Below are 13,731 nucleotides of genomic sequence, written 5' to 3' on the forward strand. Positions count from 1 at the left end.
TGGATGGTGGGGAGAGGGGTAAAACAAAACTCAAGGCTCTCTCCAAGTACCAGTTCTTCAAACTTTCATCTGGAGCTTGGTTTGCATTAGTGAAGACAGAAAGAAATTCTGGTGGCTGCAAGATTCTAGCTCAGCACTGAAGCAGGTTCTTGACCTTCCCTTTTACTCATCTTTTTGTGTGCTGCTAGAAGGATGGGATGTGGAGACTACATAGTGTACTTCCCCATCATGCTGTGAGAAACACTGGTGGGGAAATGCAGGAGAAGGGGAATCTCCTTGTAGCTGTCTGCACAACAGGGCAGTTTCTTGAATGAGCAGCCTTCAGTGCAGCTCTACCCTCCAGAAGTGCTGTTAAGTCTAACAAACAGAACCAGCTTTAACACTTTTGGTCAGGCATCTTAAGTGATTTCCTCCCCCTCCCCCAAGCTTCCCAATTCCTGTCAAGCACTGATTATCGTGAGCCTGGAATGAGGATTCTGGAGAAAGTTTGTGATAATATGCTCCAGCATGCACTGCAGTCAAGCTTATTACTAACCTGTTTGCACAAAATATGTTTGTGCCCATATGTGTTCATATACATGCACACATCTGAACACCTTGGCTAGGGACAGAATTTACACACAAACTGGTTTAACTGATAAGAAACTGGTTTAAACCTGTAACATAACATAAGTTCAGTGCATATAAGCCTGTTTCAAAATGGCCGAAACCAGTTTGAGATAAACCTGGTTGAATGTAGTATCAGACTTAACTGATTGAGCTCAAATCAGTTTATGCAACTTCTGTCCCAGACCCCTTCCTGGTTCAAGTTAAACCAGAGTCCCCCAGCATCTCAGCATGCTCTCTGGGCTATGCTCTGTCCTCCAGCAGAGCAGGGCTGGCTCTACCCCTCTGCTCCCTAGCCCAAGCAGGGACAGGGGCTTGGCCAGATGTTGGCTCCGGAAGGTAGCAGGAAAGAGGTATATTCCCTCCTCCCTCCCCTGTCCCACGAACATGGACCCAAGCTGGGGTCTGCCTGGCACCTCCCCCCACCCCCTTCACTGCTGCTGCAGTGGGGGCTGGGGTACAGCCAGACACCGGTTGGCATGGCCCCCTGAGGGACTGCAGTCGAGTTCTGTAGGCCGTGACTGCCACCGCCACTCATGCTCTGAATGGGGCAAGTGCTGGGATAAGCTCCCTCCACCAGATGCCAGAGGGAGGGGTAAATAAACCCCCTCCCTTCCCCCTTGCCTAAGGGACCGTGGTGGCCAGCCTCTGGCTGCACTCCCACCCCTGCTGCTGGAGCTGAGAGGGGGGAGAAACTGTGATGGGGGCTGAAGCCCCTCTCATGGTGTCCTAAAGTGCAAGCCTCTTTCCAGTGGGGGGCCATGCTGTGGGCAGGGGTAGGGGATCAGAGCTGCCTTGGGGCAAGCGGCAGCACCAGGGCTTGGAGGGATGCCCATAGCCCCTCCAAATCCCCCAGCACCGCCACTCACCCTGTGCAGTCTGCGGCAACTTTCCCTGCCCTACTCCTGCCCACAGTGCAACCCCTCCCACTAGGAAGAGGCTTGCACTCCAGGACACCATGACAGGGGCTGTAGCCCCTATCAGGGTCGCTCCCCCCTTGCAGCTCCATCAGTGGGGGCATAGCCAGATGCCAGCAAGCATGGCCTCTTAGGCGAGGGGGTAGGGAGGGGGGTTATTCCCCCCTCTGCCCCCTGGGGACCACAGCCAGGGTCAGCCCACCCCAACCACAGCTGCTGCCGCTCCCTGCCTGTGCAGGGCAAGTGGTGAAATAAGTCCCCTCCCTGCCCCCTCACTATAGGGGCCCTGCCAGCTGGCCTCTGGCTATGCCCATATCCCTGTTGCTGGAGCATGATGGGGCAGGGCCCTTGGTGGAGGCAGCACTCCCTGTCATGGTGTCTAGGGAGCATGAGCTTCTTCCCAGTGCAGGGGCTGCGAGTGGGGTGGGTGGGGGTCAGAGCAGAGTTGCTCCAGCGGCAAGGGTGGAGGCACAGCCAGAGGCCGGCTGGCAGTGCCCCTTCAAGCGAGGTGTCAGGGAGGGGGGTTGTTCTCCTCCTCCCTCTGGCATCTGGCAGAGGGGGCAGGGAGGAGGCTTATCTTGCCGCTCACCCCATGCAGGGAATGAGCAGCTGCAGTCAGGGCAGGGAGACCCTGGCCGTGGTCCCCCAGGAGCAAAGGGGGGAATAACTCCTCTCCCTGCCCCCTCTGCCTCAAGCAGCCATGCCAGCTGGTGTCTGGTTGTGCCCCTGTGTCCACTGCTGCAGCAGCAAGGGGGGAAATGCTGGGCAGACCCTGGCCCAGGTCTGTGCAGTGGGACAGGGAGGGAGGAATTAAACCTCCTCACTAGCCAGTTCACTCCAGGCTACTGCCAGGGCTGGCCCTGCTCTCTCCCCTCCCCCAGCACAGCCTCCCTGTAGCCGAGGGTGTGCTCTAGCACCCCCCAGCTTCTGGCTTGAGCAACTGCAGGCATGTGCCTGCATTTCGTCAGTCCAGAGGGAATGCCTGGTCACCTGCAAATTGGTTCAAACTAGGTAGGTTAGACAAACCTACAAAGATTGAATCAATTCAGGCTCTGGCTTTTTGAACATCTGTCCCTAGCCCTTTGGTCCCTAGCCTTTTGTAAAAGTTGAGCAAGCTGCTTGTCCTTTCAGCTCTGGCAACCTGTTCAGAGAGAATTCATCTTCAAAGGCTTTTATAAGTAAAAACTTGAAATAGTCTGAGGAAAGAAAGTAGAGGCTTGTCTTCATGGGAATCAAGAGATTCCTCCATTAACAAGGCGCTTCTGAAAGCTCCCAGTGGGCCTACCAATATGCATGGTTGTGATAACTGCTAGAGACAGAGATTTTCTCTAGCTGCAAAACTCAGGCCTGCATCCAAGTTTCCCCCATTGCTTGGCAGTGCTGAGACCCAGTGGTTTGGCTAGATGCATTACAAAGGAACAGGAAAGATACAAAATTTGGATTCAGATGGAATTTCCTTCAAGCGGTTGTCTCTGAGGGTTTGGTTTCTTTTAATGACTACTTGGCTCCCAGCTCCTTGTGTTTGAAGCTACTGTATTTTTGATCGTGTTTGTGGCATTTCTGTATTCTTCAAGATGTGAAAAGAAAAGAGTCCATTTCACTCTTATTAACAGCTTACCTACCCTATGTTGAAATTACCAATTCGTCAAGCATGACAATTTACATATATTTAATTGTTTTGAGGCTTAGCTGTAAATCTCTTCTACAATACATCTTTTTTTTTTTTAAGTGGTCGAAATGAAGTCTGCTATGGTCAGCACTGGAGTTTTGGGAATAGCCATCTTGTAAATACTGTTCATCTGTTTATAAAAGCAATAATATACTTAAAACTGCATCTGTAGCAACCCTGGACAGTTAAGTAGGAAAACCAGTTGTTCTCTAGTGGTTAATATCTCTCTTTCCTCCAATCAGAATGCAGTTCACAATACATTAGGTCGGCTGTCTAGATTATTTAACTTAATATTCATTATAAATTATTTAATTTCTAAAGCTTTACTGGTTTTCCATATGATTGAAACAATTATTTCTGAGCACAATCATCCAGATAACTGTATATGGTCTTACTAAATCCCAAGCCAGTAGTTTAATTTCAGCTATCTGCTGCTGTTCATAAACTTCTCACACTGAGTTTTTCAGGATTATAACATCACTGAAACTCATTGCTTGAAATGCACCCTGTGATTCAATAAGAGATTGCATGTTATTCTATATTTAATGAGTGAAAATCCCAATTACAAAGGAATGTATGAAGTCATAAAATACACTGATGCAGAAACTCTGCATGGACGTTATTTATTTATTTGTGTACTTAGTGCTGCAAAGAATTTGAGACAATATAGACCAAGAAAGCTAGGACTTCTTTTTCCCCCCCCTTGCAAAACTCCTTGGATTTTGATTTATAACACACAAACTAAGAATTATAGGACAGTTTAAGCTGGTGTTTTGAAAAACCAAAGGTAGAGGTGATCCAGAGTTTGGGTAATAGCATCTGGATCTGCCTCATTTTGAATTTTGAGCTCAGATCCCTTAACCGAAGTTGACAGATAAGTCACTCTTGCACCCATTCCTGGATGCTTATTACTTTCTTAGGATCTGACTGCATTTTCATGATAGCTGTTCCCGCAATGCTTTTTTTACTGTTCATTGCTTCTTGCCTCTGAAATGGCATTAGCAGTTCAGAGAAATTATCTCTCATCATACCACACCCCCAATATTCCTAGTCCCAATCCCCTGCTCTGATGCAGCAGAAAACTGCAGAAAACTCAAGTAAGGGGAGCCAGGCCTATCCTGGCTTGGGACTGAACATACATACAGCAGGGCTCAGCTACACAGCTAGGCTGAGACACAACAGCTGTAAGACAACTAAAGGGGGTGGGGGCAGACCTACTTGCACTAAACCTGGACTAGGCAGCAAAAGAGAGCCAGGCTATACTGCGCTGGGACTGGACTGGGCAACAAAACATGACGAGTCCCAAGCCATGGCCCAAACCGTACCAGGTCTCACCCTGGCCCAAATCTGCCAGCAAAACTGCCAGGCTCCAACCGTGGGCAGCATGCTCTAGTGATTAATATCCCCATGGTATTATCCTACTCAAAGCCTTAAACCTGGCCCAAATTTTCCATGCCTTTAATTGTAGCCAAAACTACCAGCAAACTGCCAAGCTCCACTCCTAGTCAGCAGGCTCCAGGGATTAATACCTCCACAGTATTATCCCACTCAAAACCCTGGAAAACAAAAGGGGAAAGAAGAGGGAGGGAATATGGGTCTTCAACCCCGAGACTGACTTTTCTCTTCCTGTACCTGTGGCTTTCCCTTCAGGTATCTTCAGCTCTCTTCTCCAGTAAGGGGGGAAGAAGGCGATAAGACCCTCCTCCCCCATGGCGAGCAGTTTCTCTGGCTCCCAATTCAGCTTTGCAGCTCTTAGCAGCCCCAGGAGAAAGACTTGAGCCTCAACTGAGCTGTTCCTATATAACTGGCATAGCATCACCCAAACGTTTCCAGTCAGAGCTTGCATGGCCCCAGCCTCTCTCTCAACCAATTAATTTAAAAAGAATGCTCAGTTTAGCCAATTAGGCTAAGGGGAATGATTTTCCCCTCTCTAAACCTGACCGAAATTAACTTTTATTTACAGGGGTTATCCCTAGACTAGAGGCCTAACAAAAGCCACAGGTATCTGCCTAGGTGCAGTATCTTCTGCTTCCTTCCAGATTAAGAAACAGACAAGATACAGTGCAGAGCAGTGCAAACACATATTAAACCTGATCATATTCAAACTAAAAAATATTTACAGCAACATAAACTAGAACTCTTTGCAGTACAGAATGCTTGTACATTTTGTGTGTGTGAGACAACTTATTTCACTACTTTTGAGTAGCATAAATCAATGGTGTTTGGAGGCAGGAATGGTAGGGTGGTTGGCTGTGCTGATTCCACCTTTGCATGATGATATGTATGAATGGTTGAATTCAGCCATTACCTACTGTTGGCTTCTTGTGGTCTCTCCCTTATTTTTAACCTGGGTGTGGAATGAGCAGCTCTCAAAGCACAAACTTAAGTCCCGTGGGCATGCCACATCCACAAAAAGTATTGTACACAAAGTATATATGTCATGCATAGATTCTCAGTGATTGATGTCACATGCAATAAATAGAAGTAGCAACAAAGTGAAATAAAACTTAGAGCATTCTAGTCTGGCTTGGTGTAGGTAAAATGTGAACCGTGCAGGGATTTGCTAGAGAGGATTTACCAGAGCCTATTTCTGCCACAGAACTGAAGGGAGGCAGAGCTGATTTCGGTGCACACTGTCGGTGCGCTCGAATTATCTTTAAGGGACCAAATATAAATGCTTCTGGAAATGGGCATTTCATGTTTTTATCAAAGGTTACCTGTTGCCATGGACTTAAGAAAATATTTGTGTTTACATGGGAAAATACACAAGTCAATCCTTCAACCGCCACAGCCTTCTTACTGTTGAGCAGATATATTAGAAGGAAGTTATTCTGTCCCTGTTAGCTGCTGTAATTTAAAAATATGACTCTTCTCAATATTTCTTCGATGTTTACAGAAATTATGTCCCCAGACCCAGTGTACTGGCTGGTGTACTGACCTAGACAAAACAGTTTGTGGCATACACCGTGACTGAAAAAGGCAGCCAAGAAGTATCTGAGTCTGAAATTCAGTCTTATATTGTATGAAACAGATGTAACTTGCCTGGAAGGCAGTCAAGAGAAAAGAAAAAAAATCAAACTATTGACTGGAGCCGTACAGTCAAAGAACTGAGAATTTAGGAGTATGTGACATTTCTATAAAGTACAGAGATAAAAGGATGTATTTTTGGCGCCAGTTGAAATGATCAGTCTGAGTTGTTTAGCCCAGAACCTACAATGCGGTGTAGCCAATTAGTGTTACAGCCCTGGTGGGTCAAGGCTGAAAGCCTTACCTCAGTGTGTGGAAGGGTTGATGGGAGAGAGCCAAGACAGTGACTCCTACATTGCCTCTCCTGACTGCTGGCACAAAGAAGATCTCCACAGCCCTTCCCCTGGTGGAACAGGAAATGTGGAAGTGCTGACCATGAGGCTTTGACTGAATGGCAAGAACCTCTCCTGTGGCAGGCATGGTGCCTATCAGCAAGTTGCACATGGGAGAAATTGCAGAGTCTTGAGGAAAGACAGATTGTGGCAGTAAGCATGTATCACCACATTTGGTAGTGAGTGTTTGCAGGTCCAGCCCTTTAATCAGCCATGCGAGAAGCCAGGAACAGACCGGAGAAATCAGGTGCGGTCCATTAACTATAATCGTTACATTGACGTAGCACTAAAATAACATTCAACTAAATAAATAACTATTCATTATCGAATAAAATAACTATTCATTATCCCTTAAATTAATTTTTTTGTTTTAGGGGCCATGTTTCTTCACGACCCCAACCCTCACTGTCCTCAGCTTTCACAAGTCTTTCTCCTGATAGAAGCCTTCTGCTGAATTGGTTGGGCCAGCAGGGAGGACTTTTTTGCTGTCCCTTCCTTTAGTCCCCGTTCCTCCTATGCTCTTCTAATGTCTTGCTTCTTAAAATAGCTGACATCACATTTTTATATAGTTACCTGCTCAAAAGGAGAGCCATGCCTAGTGGGCTGGTCACTCAAGGGTATTCTTCACATTACTCCCTCTTCACCCTGCAGCATACACCATGTACAGTGTTCTGTGGCATCCTTTTAATTTCTGTTCACTCTTTGATATGGCACCTACACAAATTCCATGCAGAGTAATGTGGTACTTTTAGCTTGTTCCTATGACACATTCAGTAATGGTTTAATGTTAAAGTCTCTGTTTACTAAACCTGGGAACCAGTTAAGGAATCAAAAGATCTTTTCTGATGACTTCTACAGCTTCTTTAAAGTTCAGGGATAGCTATGCAATTAACTGTGACTTGCACATGTCAGTATAGCAACCAACAAACCTTCTGAGGAAGAAATTAAATGTCTCCCTGAAGGAAAGTGATTGCATAGATGACTTATTCAAATGTGTAGATAAATTGCTTTGACATGTTTTGCAGGAAGGAACAGAGGCACATCAGTATTGAAATAGCTCTGGGTACCACAAACCTATGCACAGGTAATTGGATTACCTGATGTGCCTAGTACCAGAAAATTGTGGCTGAATAAAATCCAGAAATGACTGAATGGGTTTACACCAAATCTGACCATACTAGGTTTTGTAATGCTGCATTGTGGAAAAGAAAACCTAGCGCCCAAAAGAAGCAGGGGAGATGAAAAGATAAGAATAACAGTAGCAATGAGAGGCTCTTTTCAGTTGTACTGTAGACTTCCTGTCCATTTGATGGAGCCCCCTCCAAATCCATTTAAGAGACAAACAAGCCAATTTACAGTTAAGTTATGATTTTCGAAAACAGTCCCTAAAGTTAAACTTCTCAGAGCATGGTACCCTCTGAGCAAAATGACTGCTTTTAAAGGGCAGTGCAATCAACAGCTTCTGTCGACTTCTGGATAGTTGAGGGCTTTCTGCATCTTGCAGAAGGCATTTAGTGCTATACGTGATCTAACCCACAGGCTTGTGAAAAATTATGTTGATCCCAAGTTGCTTATGTATCTAAGGCATTAATTTGAAACCTCTAGCTTTGGCAAGAGTTCTTTTATACTTCAGTCTGAGTCAGTATATTTTTGCCATTTACAATTGCTTTTGTTTCTTTGTACCTGAAGGTTTTGAAGACCATTCTGAGAATATTATCCCTAGTGTTTTCCTATTGTATATTGTTATCATTATACTAGTACCATTGCAGGAATTTTGGCATTGTTGGGTAAGGAATTTCTGAAGTTTATCTGGCTCATACCAGATGCTGCTAAGGAAAGTGTAAAAACTACTGTACACATATATGGGAATGTTCTTCACATTACACCTTATTCTGATCTTATATAGGTAGAGATGGGCTGAAGGATATTTTAACGTCTCTTACAAAATGCTTAGTGTCCGTAAGTATGAAAGCTCTGGGTAGTCCTGATAGAACCATAGAAAAGTAGAGCTGAAAGGGTCCTCATGAGGTCATCTATTTCTAACCCCCTCTTCAAGGCAGAATCATTCCTGACTAAACTATCCCAGCCAAACGTCTGTCTAAACTTCTCTTGAAAGTTCCAAGGTTGCAGTTTTCACAATTCCTCTAGGTAGCCTGCTCCAATTCTTGACTACCCTCATAATCAGGATGTTATTCCTAATCCCCAACCTAAACTTGCTCTGCTGTAGTTTGAAGCTATTGCTCCTAGCTGTGTCCCATACAGCCACAGACAAAGGTTTGGTTCCATCCTCTTTATGCCAAATCCAGAAGGGGTGCAGCAGTGCAGTTGCCCCCCACCCCTTGGCTGTTCTGCACTAAATTCTCAGAGTCCATCAGCATGTCAGTGTGGCTACTGCTGGGACCTCCCCGTGTGCTGTGACCTCTGGGAGCTCATTGGCTGGTCTGTCTAGATTCTCCGATTTCAAGCAGCCGTGGAGCCTGCTGCTGTTTGTCTTTTCTCTTTCTCCTCCTCTTCTGCTCTCCCACCCTCCACTTTCTGAATTCAGCAGCAGGGAAAAAGAGGGGATGAGTGACTGCAGTAGTGATACTCAGTCTTGTCAGGGTCTGCAGAGGCATTTAGCCTAGCAATCAGAGCCAGGGGTGTTATCAGCCTCTGTAATCAGGGCCAAGCCAAAGTCAAACCGGGGTTCCAGAGTGGAAGGACTTGGGTACAGGGGCAGGACTACAGGAACAGGCACTAGAAAAGTTGCATTAGACAAGAGCTACATGCAGACTGAGGTCAGTTTGGTGCACAATAGGGGCCAGGTGCTACAAGAGCTCCTTAAGAGCAGCCCTGCAACCAGTCAGCAGGCTCAAACTCAGCTGGCCCTGCTTAGAGGGTTGAGGGTTGCTGACCTAGTTACCCAGCTGCAGTGCAGAGACCTTACAGACCCCTGTTCTTACAGAGCCCAGGAGCTGCACACCACGGCTTCTCCCTTCCTTTCCCGTGCTGCTGAATTTAGGAGGGGAAGGGAAGGGAGGGGAAGAGTAAAAAGCAGCAGGCTTTGGAGCCCAAAGCAGTGACTCCAGGCAGACCCTGCACCGGTGAACTTAGATTGCTCACAGTGCAGGTGGAACTGTGCTGACATGCCAGGGAGCTCCGAGGGCACTTTTACCCATGTTCTGAGGTGGGGGGAGGACATGCCCTTTAATTAGAGTGGCTCCACTCTAATTAAAGCGCCGCCGTGTCTTGTGTATCAGTGTCCCCATGCTTAAAGATGGCAGCCAGGGTGCTTGAACTAAAGCTTATTTGATGAGCAAATTTGATGAGCTTTAGTTCAAGCACCACACTGCCATTTTTAAGCATGAGGACACTGATACACAAGACACAGGGGGCTGCTGGAGCGCAGCAATTGATTAATCAAGTTTGTTCCAATGCATTGGAATGCCAGCACACTGGAGTGCCCCGAGAGCTCAACAGAGCTCAGCAGAGTCCAGGATCACAGCGAGGGCCTGTGGCTACACCCCCTTCAGCAGTGTGGCATGTGGACAATGAGCTCTCTTCACTACATGTGCCACACAGCCAAAGGGGATGTGGCCACACTTCCATCATTGCAGTCCTGGATCCACCTGTGTCTTAATAACATAAGAAGTGCCATACTGTGTCAAACCAATGGTCTTTCTAGCCAAGTATCCTGTCTCTGACACTCCTGTCTTTGCATCCCACCCAGACACCAAATGTCAGTGAAGATGGGGATCCCTGATAAATGAGACTATACTCCACCTTAATCCCGTGAGCCACTGGGAACCTCCATTGGCTTCTCCATGGAACCATTGCCAAGGGTGTGTATCTGCCATTGTTTATGCACTCCCCCAACAACTGCCCATTTTGCCAACAGAGGGAGACCCTAGCACATCCCTATCTCAAGTGTGCCAGGTTGCAGCCCCTCTTCCTCCTTCTCCAGAATCTTCTGCTGAGGTTCTGGTTGCACGTCTCCCTGTACCTGTTGTGTTATGCACTCTCCATCTGTGGCCCCAGAAAGCCCTCAGACTTCCGGGTCCGCATCCTCCAGGCTCTGGCTAAGCTGGTCATCTAAAAGACTAGGAAGAAGGCTGTGGCTGGGGGGAGTCCAGGCGAGCATAGGGTTGTCTTCCTGTCACTCCTCTGTTCATGCCTCCAGGCAGAGTTTCACTGGCCAGCATCCACAGGATCCTCAAATCATTCACTAGGCACTGGCCAATGTACTCTGCTAGGTGTCACCTTCTGCGTCCCTTGTCATTAATCTATAACCTCAGTCCTTTTCCTGTTTTCTCTCTATTTGTCCCCTGGAATTTAGTTTGTGTCCCCATTGGCTTCCCTTCTTAAGGTATGGGCCTAAGCCCATGATCTTTTGGCACATCGAATAGGCCTGCCTCTGACACCCAGACACCAAGTGGTAGGACACTGTTGGTGAGGACAGGGGTTCCTGGTGGACTAGCCTATACTCCACTCTAATCCCATAAACTACTGGGGACCTTAGCTGGTGGCTTCTTCATGGAAATGTTGCCATGGCGTGTATCTGGTGCAGCTTATGGTCTCCCCTGACACCTGCCCCATCTGTGAACAGAGGGAGATCCTGGTGCACACTTACCTGGAGCATGCCAGGCTGCAACCCCTTCACCCCCTCCTCTAGGACCTCCTGCTGAGATACTGGCTGCACTATTCCCTGCATCTTTTTGTTTATGCACTCCCCATCTGCAGCTCTATCAAGTCCTGTGACCTCCTGCTCAACCTTCTCCTGGCCCTAGCCAAGCTGGAAGTATACCTGAACAGGAAGGTGGCTGTAGCTGGGAGCACCTCCGGGGACTGAGGGGCCTTTTCCCTGTCCCTCATTTGGTCACGTCTCCAGGTAGATATTCATTGGACAGTGTCTAATGGCTCCTTTGACTCAAGGGCCAGTGGACACTGTCTGGTGTACTATGCTTCATGTGCCCCCTTGGTGCACCCATTTTGAACACATGACCCTGTTTTTTCTTTTAGTTTTCCCAAGCAATCAGTGATATGCCTTTAGTGGTCCTCTTCATCAAAGGGGGCTTTGGCCCATGTTGCAGAATGGCGTATCAAGAGGCCAGTCTCTGACACTGGCAGGAGCAGATGCAGGCAGGAGAGCACAGAACTGGATAGACCTAGTTACCCTCCCTAGCATTCACAGTTATTGGTTTAATGATGCCTGAGCATTTTGTTCAGCAGCTATTAATAGATCAATCAATCATGAATTTGTCTAGTCCCTTTTTGAACATGGTTATGCTACCCGCCTCTACCATCTCCTTTGGCAATCTCCCTTCCTCTTTATACAGGATATATACAAAAGCGGTTCCAGGATTTTACAAGAGGGGGTGTGGGAGCAGTAGCCAGCACTGCAGGCTCCCAGCCTCCTCCCCCACAGTGGGGCAGGCAGCCTGTGCCATGGGTCCAGCAGCTGGGGACTTTCTTAAGTCCCCAAAACAAGTAAGAATTCTACTTCTTTCCCCCCCTTCAGAGGCACATCCCCTCCCTTACCCCCTCCTCCACCTGCAGCTTCTGTTGTCTCTGCTGTCCTGGGGTGAGCTTCAGAGCTGCTCCTGCCCACTCCAGCTAGGCTGCATGTGGGTTGGGCTTAGCCTGGAAGAGTGGTAGGAGCAGTGGTGGTGGGTGAGTGTTCCTCCTCCCTGTGCCTGCTCCCCAGCTGGCAGGGAATACCTGGAGGGACCAGGAAAGGGAGGGAAACCCACCTGCCACCGACTGCTATGCCAGGCTGAGCCCAGTCCCCACCACCCAGCCCAGCTGGATCAAGACAGCAGCTTCCTTCACTCCCAGAACGTTGGAGTCAGTGACAGCAGCAGGAGAGGGAGTGCAGAATGGGAGGGGAAGAGAAGTGCCTCTGGGCATGGAGAAGAAGGGAAGGGGATACTTCTTACTTTCTTTGGGAACTTAAAAAAGTCCTTAGCTGCTGCTCTTGCCATGTGATCAAAAAAGTGGGGTACAATCATGCCTTTGTACCTCCAATGGATTCATCCCTGGATGCAAAGTCTTTATCAGTCTTGTTAAGTTCTTGCTGATGGTCCATTCAGATGGTGCAGATGTCCACCGTGCTGCCTTCTTAAAGATGCAAGTCTTAGTACTAAGGGAAGGTGCCATCTTTTATATTAACAACGTAAGGCAGCAGCAAGCTTTGTAAATCTATAACTGAATTTTGAAAGTAATAAGCTTATTTTACAACAGCATGTACTTACTAAGCACAATTCACATCACTCAGAATTGTCAGTGGCTCACTGAACTGCATAGCCAAGTATGATAGGTATTTGCTCAGGTTCTTGCTCTTTTCTACTACCAACCCCTGCAGAAAACAACTTTGGTTAGCTACTTTTGCTGCTTAGTGTTTGTGGTAATCCTGTGCAAAGTGCTTCTTTGGCAGTAGGGAAAAAGAAACACGCACATGCAGTTGTTTGTTCTTGTTTGTACAGATCACAGACAGAAGGAGAGTCTGCCCCTCCTCCGCCCTTCCATTTCTGCTTTTAAAATGACAGGATAAAGAGGAGGAAGATGATGAAGGTGGAGAGAGAGTTTAGTTCGGATCAGTGTAATGAAGTGATTACATTTACTCTGCTGAAGTAGACCAATTGTTCATCTTCTGCTGCATTTGCCACATCCCTGTTGTATGCTTTCTGCTCCCTTATTCATTAATTGAAGGTTAAAAACAAAACCATCCAAGCAGTGTTTTTGCTGTTTTAGCCACACTTGACAAGGATCATCCCTTCTTATCTATTTTCTGCCAGAATGCACTCTTCGTTTGATATCCTTCAAACATACAGATGGATAGGGTGTTGTTTATCCTGTACCTGCTTGGATGCCTGGGGACCATTTTATACCTATTATTATTTAGTAACCTGCATTAGAAATTATAACTTGTGCCACTGGAAGGGTAGAAACACAACCCACAGAGAAACAAATCCTTCTATAATGGCCTACTGCACACAGCAATACAAAGCTTCCTCAGTTAAACACTTAGCCAAAAAGCGAGGACTTCAGAGAGAGAGAGTGGGCTAAATCCCATCACACCTGAGTTGAATCCTATTTCACCCTGAAATATTCAAACCCCTCAAAAATATGTAGGACCACATCCAGCTCCATTTCTTAGGTGCTTAAGAGGACACAGTACCAAAGTGTGATCTTATTCTATCCT

The 13,731-nt window shown here is 47.0% G+C and overlaps 1 long non-coding RNA gene across 1 annotated transcript in view; it reads left to right on the forward strand.

Moving 5' to 3' along the window:
* Positions 1–13,291, forward strand: part of LOC109298251 — a 15,720-nt gene extending 2,429 nt beyond the window's left edge. Inside the window, exons 2-3 of the long non-coding RNA XR_002097559.1 lie at positions 6,636–6,640; positions 13,281–13,291. This is a non-coding gene — a long non-coding RNA (uncharacterized LOC109298251). The remainder of the gene's footprint in view (positions 1–6,635; positions 6,641–13,280) is intronic.
* The last annotated feature ends 440 nt before the right edge of the window (positions 13,292–13,731 follow it).

Source organism: Gavialis gangeticus, unplaced genomic scaffold, assembly GCF_001723915.1.
Source record: "Gavialis gangeticus isolate Ggan-Ray unplaced genomic scaffold, GavGan_comp1, whole genome shotgun sequence".
Classification (NCBI taxonomy): domain Eukaryota; kingdom Metazoa; phylum Chordata; order Crocodylia; family Gavialidae; genus Gavialis; species Gavialis gangeticus.